The sequence below is a fragment of the Tiliqua scincoides genome, chromosome 5, assembly GCF_035046505.1.
Source record: "Tiliqua scincoides isolate rTilSci1 chromosome 5, rTilSci1.hap2, whole genome shotgun sequence".
Lineage (NCBI taxonomy): Eukaryota > Metazoa > Chordata > Lepidosauria > Squamata > Scincidae > Tiliqua > Tiliqua scincoides.
The window spans coordinates 125948707-125957258 of NC_089825.1; the positions used below are offsets into that span (position 1 = coordinate 125948707).

The 8552-nt window shown below is 46.9% G+C and overlaps 1 pseudogene; it reads left to right on the forward strand.

The window, feature by feature from the left end:
• The first annotated feature begins 6956 nt into the window (after positions 1 to 6956).
• On the forward strand, positions 6957 to 7076 carry LOC136654860 (5S ribosomal RNA; annotated as a pseudogene).
• The last annotated feature ends 1476 nt before the right edge of the window (positions 7077 to 8552 follow it).

Genomic DNA, 8552 nt, shown 5'->3' on the forward strand with positions numbered 1-8552 from the left:
ATTCTCATTTCCTATCTCATCCCTTTTAACTTGACTGACTTTGACTGACTGCAGGCTTCTATGGCCCCCACAGAAGTGGCTTTTGGCCCCCCCCATCCTGTAATGAGCCTTTGTGACCCCTAAGGCATTCAACTGGTGCTTCTTCCACCACCTCCATCTCTTGCTACCATGGCTGCCTTTTTTCTTTATCAGCAACAACAAGGAACAACAAGTACAGGTGCAACCTTTTTATACATGAATTTTTGATCCCTGGATTTATCTGAACACAAATGGGGGGCTTTAACATCATGTTCCCTGTAGCCCTCTGTGTGTGAGGTGAATTTAGGACTCTCTCTATATCTCACTCTCTCATTTTTTCTCACACACACCAGGTGAGAAAGCAGTATTAAACAGAGGATTGCTTTAAAAAAATCAGAGTGTTTTCCTCCAAATTGTTTTGTTTGCCTTTCTCAGAGCCAAAAACGAGGAGGAAAACCAGGCACCCTCTCTACTGAATTCCTCCCTCCTTCTGTACTCCCCATTCAGACTGAGATGGTGCTCCAACCTCCTAGGATGCCCAAGGGAAACAGCCCAGCAAGCAAGTCTTCCAAGCAATCCAAAGCAGTCCTTCCCTGTTGGGCTTTTCAGACTGGGGGTCACAACACCCCAGCCTGAGGGCCCTGGCCACTTTCACTTTAAGAGTTCTTCTAAGAGCCTAGTCCTAGGCATGTCTACTCAGAAGCAAGTCACAAGTCAAAGTGGCTTACTCCCAGGAAAGTTTGGATGGGATTGTGACTTGCTTCTATGTAGACATGCCTAGGACTAGGCTCTTAGAAGCTCAGCATCCCGCCTGTGAAACAAGCGGGGCCAGAAGGCAACAGGAAAGGACTGAGTAGAGGAGAGGGGATGTGGTGAGGGTGGAGGAGACTGAGAACAGCTTCCTTAGTTTTCTTCAATCCCCAAGTACTGCAGTTTTCAAACTCTCAGGGCGTTTGAAAGCCGCAGTAAGTTCTTGTGGGGGCAGGCAGCAGGCAGCGGTGCGATCCCCAGGTTCAGGGGGCTGCAGGGACTTGGGTGCAAATACCAGAGCATCCTGCAGCCTCTCAGGGGTGCAGGGAGCCCTGCGCATCTGTCTGCAGGGCTCCCTGATGCTTAACAATTGAAAGTGGAGTGATCACACTCCACTTCCGGTTTTGCAGAGCGGGGTGCGATTGCTCCACTTTAATTGTTAAGCATTGGGGAGCCCTGCAGACAGCTACACAGGGCTCCCCTGGAGGCTGCAGGAGGCTCTGGTAAGTGCACCCAAGCCCTTGCAGTCCCCTGAGCAGCGCGATCCTGGGGATCGCGCCACTGCCTCCTGGCTGCTCCCGCCCCTTAAAGTGAAAGTAGCCAGGGCCCTCAGGCTGGGGCGTTGTGACCCCCAGTCTGAAAAGCCCTGCCCAAGTGTCAGACTGTAGTGCTATTTGCTTAACTGAATGCAATTTAAGCAAGTCAAGGCAATTTGCATAAAATTATGTCATTTCTGGTTCTGATTTAGCAACATGTGGATTTCTGCAAGCGCAGAGGTTTGTGGAACCAATCCCCTGCACATAAAAAGGTTTCATCTGTAGTCATTAACAGGAATTGTTAGTGTTTAAAACATGCAACAAGGAAAGATTCTACACAAACACGAATTTTCAAAGAACAAAATCTGTCATACTGCAATTAACCACCAATTGTAATCACTGATTCTCCCCAAGATTCTCCCCAAGATTGGATGTCCACCCAGGCTCCTCAGCATCATCAGATCTTTCCACAAGGACATGAAGGGCACTGTTGTCTTCGATGGCTCCACATCAGACCCTTTTGACATCCGAAGCGGAGTGAAGCAGGGCTGTGTTCTTGCACCAACCTTGTTTGGGATTTTCTTCGCTGTCCTGCTGAAGCAGGCCTTTGGAACTGCAACAGAAGGCATCTATCTCCGGACCAGATCAGACGGAAAGCTCTTCAACCTCTCCAGACTGAGAGCAAAATCCAAAGTCCAGCTGAAATGTCTGCGTGACTTCCTCTTTGCCGACGATGCAGCTGTCACTACCCACTCTGCCAAAGATCTCCAGCAGCTCATGGATCGTTTTAGCAAGGCCTGCCAAGATTTTGGACTGACAATCAGCCTGAAGAAAACACAGGTCATGGTTCAGGATGTGGACTCACCTCCCTGCATTACAATCTCTGAGCATGAACTGGAGGTTGTCCATGACTTTGTGTACCTTGGCTCAACGATCTCCGACACTCATTCTCTCGATACCGAGCTAAACAAGCGCATCGGTAAAGCAGCTACCACGTTTTCCAGACTCACAAAGAGAGTCTGGTCCAACAAGAAGCTGACGGAACATACCAAGATTCAGGTCTACAGAGCTTGCGTCCTGAGTACACTTCTGTACTGCAGCGAGTCATGGACTCTTCACTCACAACAGGAGAGGAAACTGAGCGCTTTCCACATGCGCTGCCTCCGACGCATCCTCGGCATCACCTGGCAGGACAAAGTTCCAAACAACACAGTCCTGGAACGTGCTGGAATCCCTAGCATGTATTCACTGCTGAAACAGAGACGCCTGCGTTGGCTTGGTCATGTCGTGAGAATGGATGATGGCCGGATCCCAAAGGATCTCCTCTATGGAGAACTCGTGCAAGGAAAGCGCCCTACAGGCAGACCACAGCTGCGATACAAGGACATCTGCAAGAGGGATCTGAAGGCCTTAGGGATGGACCTCAACAAGTGGGAAACCCTGGCCTCTGAGCGGCCCGCTTGGAGGCAGGCTGTGCAGCATGGCCTTTCCCAGTTTGAAGAGACACTTTGCCAACAGTCTGAGGCTAAGAGGCAAAGAAGGAAGGCCCATAGTCAGGGAGACAGACCAGGGACAGACTGCACTTGCTCCCGGTGTGGAAGGGATTGTCACTCCCGGATTGGCCTTTTCAGCCACACTAGACGCTGTGCCAGAACCACCATTCAGAGCGCGATACCATAGTCTTTCGAGACTGAAGGTTGCCAATATGTAATCACTGGTATCTAGGATGAATAAAGGGCATCTGGTTGTTACCTTGTTACAATGACTGTTGCCCCAGTCCTATATGCCAGCAGCTGTGCTAATGCAGCTGTCTCAACAGGGCATGTGCTTCATCCAGTAGGGCAGGGTGGGGGGAGGGCAACCTGAGGTAAGTTTAAAATATTTCTAAACTCTGGTGCCTGTGGGTCTCCTCAGCCACCACTTTTGTGAGGTTAATGTAAGTCCTTTAAAAAACAGCTAAATTTCTGTGGTTTCAGTCACTGGGGAGGGAAATTATATGGAGTATATATGTGAGAAGGATCTGTGTTGATTATCATCTGTGTATATTATCATGAAATTGCTATATTGTGGGGTTTTAGTTGCTCCAGCATGCTCTATTGAGACATCTGTCTTTATGTACCTAAAAAGCTACATTTGTTTCTTTCCTTTCTGAAGATTTGGAGTGATGCAGCTGCCAAGTCTGCTAAGAACTGGGCTGGAACATGTGTAGGACACAGTTCTTCAGAGAAAAGAGTTGCAAATGGTAAGTGAAGAGATTAAGGGCCCAGGCCTATCCAATCTTCTAGCACTGTTGTAGCTGTGCAAAAAGGGTGTGCACTGCACCCTGCAGTGGGGGGCAGTCATGGAGGCATCCTCAAGATAAGGAACATAAGAACAGCCCCACTGGATCAGGCCATAGGCCCATCTAGTCCAGCTTCCTGTTTCTCACGGCAGCCCACCAAATGCCCCAGGGAGCACACCAGATAACAAGAGACCTCATCCTGGTGCCCTCCCTTGCATCTGGCATTCTGACACAGCCCATTTCTAAAATCAGGAGGTTGTACATACACATCATGGCTTGTACCCTGTAATGGATTTTTCCTCCAGAAACTTGTCCAATCCCCTTTTAAAGGCGTCCAGGCCAGACACCATCCTGCGGCAAGGAGTTCCACAGACCAACCACATGCTGAGTAAAGAAATATTTTCTTTTGTCTGTTCTAACTCTCCCAACACTCAATTTTAGTGGATGTCCCCTGGTTCTGGTGTTATGTGAGAGTGTAAAGAGCATCTCTCTATCCACTCTGTCCATCCCTTGCATAATTTCGTATGTCTCAATCATGTCCCCCCTCAGGCGTCTCTTTTCTAGGCTGAAGAGGCCCAAACGCCATAGTCTTTCCTCATAAGGAAGGTGCCCCAGCCCAGTAATCATCTTAGTTGCTCTTTTGCATCTTTTCCATTTCCACTATGTCTTTTTTGAGATGCGGCGACCAGAACTGGACACAATACTCCAGGTGTGACCTTACCATCAATTTGTACAACGGCATTATAATATTAGCTGTTTTGTTCTCAATACCTTTTCTAATGATCCCAAGCATATAATTGACCCTCTTTACTGCCACCACACATTGAGTTGACACTTTCATCGACCTGTCCACCACCACCCCAAGATCTCTCTCCTGATCTGTCACAGACAGCTCAGAACCCATCAGCCTATATGTAAAGTTTTGATTTTTTTGCCCCAATGTGCATGACTTTACACTTACTGACATTGAAGTGCATCTGCCATTTTGCTGCCCATTCTGCCAGTCTGGAGAGATCCTTCTGGATCTCCTCACAATTGCTTCTGGTCTTCACCACTCGGAAAAGTTTGGTGTCGTCTGCAAACTTTGTCATCTCACTGCTCATCCCTGTCTCCTGGTCATTTATGAAGAGGTTGAAAAGCACCGGTCCCAGGACAGATCCTTGGGGCACACCGCTTTTCACCTCTCTCCATTGTGAAAATTGTCCATTGACACCCACTTTCTGTTTCCTGGTCTTCAACCAGTTTCCAATCCATGAGAGGACCTGTCCTCTAATTCCCTGACTGTGGAGTTTTTTCAGTAGCCTTTGGTGAGGGACCATGTCGAATGCCTTCTGAAAGTCCAGATATATAATGTCTACGGGTTCTCCCGCATCCACATGCCTGTTGACCTTTTCAAAGAATTCTATAAGATTCGTGAGGCAAGACTTACCCTTACAGAAGCCATGCTGATTCTCCCTCAGCAAGGCTGTCTATGTGTTTTGAGATTCTATCTTTGATGAGGCATTCCACCATCTTATCCAGTATAGATGTTAGGCTGACCAGCCTATAGTTTCCCGGGTCCCCCCTCTTTCCCTTTTTAAATATTGGTGTGACATTTGCTATCCTCCAGTCCTCTGGCACCGTGGCCATTTTGAGGGACAAGTTGCGCATTTTAGTCCAGAGATCAGCAACCTCATTCTTCAATTCCTTAATAACTCTTGGGTGGATGCCATCAGGGCCCGGTGACTTATTGATCTTTAATTTATCAATGAGGTCTGAAACATCTTCTCTTTTAACATCTATCTGACTTAATTCCTCGGTCAGGAGGACACATTTGGGCAGCGGTATCTGCCCAAGGTCTTCTGCCGTGAAGACAGATGCAAAGAACTCATTTAATTTCTCTGCCATCTCTAAGTCTCCTTTTATCTCCCCTTTCCCTCCCTCACCATCCAGAGGGCCAACTGTTTCTCTGGCGGGTTTCTTGCTTCTAACATATTTGAAGAAACTTTTATTATTCCCCTTAATGTTGCTGGACATGCGTTCCTCATAGTCTCGCTTGGCCTCTCGTATCACCTTCTTACATTTCTTTTGCCACAGTTTATGTTCCTTTTTATTCTCCTCATTAGGGCAAGACTTCCATTTACAGAAGGAAGCTTCCTTGCCCTTTACAGCCTCTCTAACTTGGCTGGTTAGCCATGCGGGCACACTCCTGGATTTAGAGGAACCCTACTTTCTTTGCAGTATACGCCTCTGCTGGGCCTCTATTACTGTTTTAAGCAGCCTCCATGCACTCTGGAGAGATTGGACTCCTTTTCCCTTCCCTTTCGACCTCCTTCTAACCAGCCTCCTCATTTGAGGGAAGTCTGCCTGTTGGAAGTCAAGGGTTTTTGTGAGAGATTTGCCTGGTATTCTTTCCCCGACATGCATGTCGAAACGGATCGCAGCATGATCACTGTTCCCCAATGGCTCCGTAACATTGACATCTCTAACCAGGTCCTGAGTACCGCATAATATTAAACCCAGAGTCACCTGTCCTCTGGTGGACTCCATGACTAGCTGCTCTGAGGCACAGTCATTTAGCATGTCAAGGAATCCAGTCTCCTTTTCGTGACTGGAACATAAATTGACCCAGTCAATATGAGGATAATTGAAGTCCCCCATGATTACAATGCTGTCCCTCCTTGTCACCTCCCTGAACTGTTTCCTCATTTCAAGGTCCCCATCCGATTTCTGGTCTGGAGGACGATAGTAAGCCCCCAGTATAACATCGCTCCACAGGCCTGGTAATTTCACCCACAGAGATTCTACGGTGGAGTCGGACCCACCTTCAATCTCTACTTAGTTGGAGTCTATCCCTTCCTTAACATAAACAACCACCCCACCTCCAACACGCCCCTGCCTGTCCCTCCTGTAGAGTTTATAGCCCGGGACTGCGGTATCCCACTGATTCTCCGCATTCCACCACGTTTCCATTATGCCCACTATGTCAATGTTTTCCCTTGTCACCAGACATTCCAGTTCTCCCATCTTTGCTCAGAGACTTCGGGCATTTGCATAAAAGCATTTGTACATGGAAACATTTGTTCCCTTACCTTGGGGCTGCATTGCAGCTGAAACACTGCTGGATTGTGCCCCAAGGCTCTTTCACTCATTGCATTGCAAGAGCAATGTTTGCCAATGTCACTTGGGCAAGGCATCACCCCACACTTTGTGCAGACATGAGACTGAAATATTGTTTTAAAATTAAAATCGTTTTAAAATATCTTTTTAAAATTTAATACAACTTGTATTAATATAAAACAGCTGCAGCTATCTTAACTATAACCCCACCCTCTGTACAATGTAGACATTTCCCTAAGGAGAGCACTAGAAAACTTCAATCTAACTGCTGTCCTTTCAGCAACTGTTACCCTGCACATGCCTGATCTCATCTGATCTCGGAAGCTAAGCAGGGTCAGACCTGGTTAGTACTTGGATGGGAGACCACCTGGGAATACCGGGTGCCGTAGGCTTATACCATAGTCTTTCGAGACTGAAGGTTGCCAACCATCTCCTTTCAGGTGATCGCATCCTAGCTCTAAGCACTGGTTCAGAAAAATGTGGTCCTAGCGGTTCATGGACAATCCCAGTAGGGGCTCCTGGCAGCATCATTTTCCTCAACCTCCCAAGTTTTTTAGTTTAGTGAGGCTACCAGTGCCCCCAAAAGCCCACATCCAGATTCCCTCATGCTAATTGGTCTTGGGGGATTGGTTTGGAGATTTTCCTTTCACCAATCCAATGCCTCGGGGTTCTCACTAATCTTTAATATGTCATTTCTCAATTCTACCTGCACTGTGCCTGCCCCAAAGGAAGAGAACCAAGCTTAGTACCCTCTGCCCTATTACAAATAAAATCCTGCAAACCCCACTGGAAATCCAATAAAAAGATATCAGGAACTTCAAGCATCTGATGGACACAGTTACCCTTCAACAGGTGGGGTAGTGAATGATGAGTAGAGGGGTGAAGTGTAAAAGTTTGACCAGCTGCCATCATCACCCTTCCTCAGTCTTGGTTGCCCTTACATCTATTCCTATCAGTCTGTCATAGGTTTATACCCCATGCTGATGTAAGTCACACCACTCCAGATAGCCAGCCCTGAATCATTTCAGTGCTCCTAAGGGCGTAGGTGCTCAAGGACAACATTGTTCTCTGCCCTAAGTTATTTTCACCCATGTGAGTCACCAGAGCTTTGGGAGGTGGACACAGACCTGGAAGATCCAGGTTCAAATCCCTCCTCAGCCATGAAGCTTCCTGGGTGACCTTGGGCCAGTCAGTTTCTCTCAGCCTCACCTACCTCACAGGGTTGTTGGCATTGGCACAGGGAATTTAATTAGGATTGGGCTGAAAATCTTTACTATGTACATGGTGCAGAATTTAAGGAGATCCCCTTCAATTTCAATTTCTATGCTCTTTGAAACAGATTGAAAAGTGAAAGCACCTTAAATATAATCTTAAATCAAAGTCTTTAATATTTGATTTTCTTCTTTTTTGCAGGATTTTACTGTTATGAGAGTACACTGAACACAAACTATTTTATATCCTGGAAAGATGTAATTTTTACATGGCATGCTAATTTCACAGATCAGTACTATAGATTTGGGGACCTTTACCCAAAGAAGTTTGTGTCGAGCCATTATCAGGTATGATAAGAAAAAACATAAGATTTTGGCGGGTAACATATTTTGTGAATAAAAATAATAGCATAGTGAACTTTTTCTCCTTTGATGGTGCTAAGCAATGCTTCTTACATCCTACTTGTATGATGCTTGGTAATGTACATGGGTTGGAATGACCTGCTTTGGTGTAAGCAGCATTTCTGTGCACATGTCATGGCTTCTCCCCATCTGCTGCATTTTTAGGCGCAGTCCTAACTTGTGCTGGAGCAGGCAACCAGGAGGCTTGCACTACATCCAACACAGGTTTGTTGGCTGCAGTGGCTCAGCCACAGG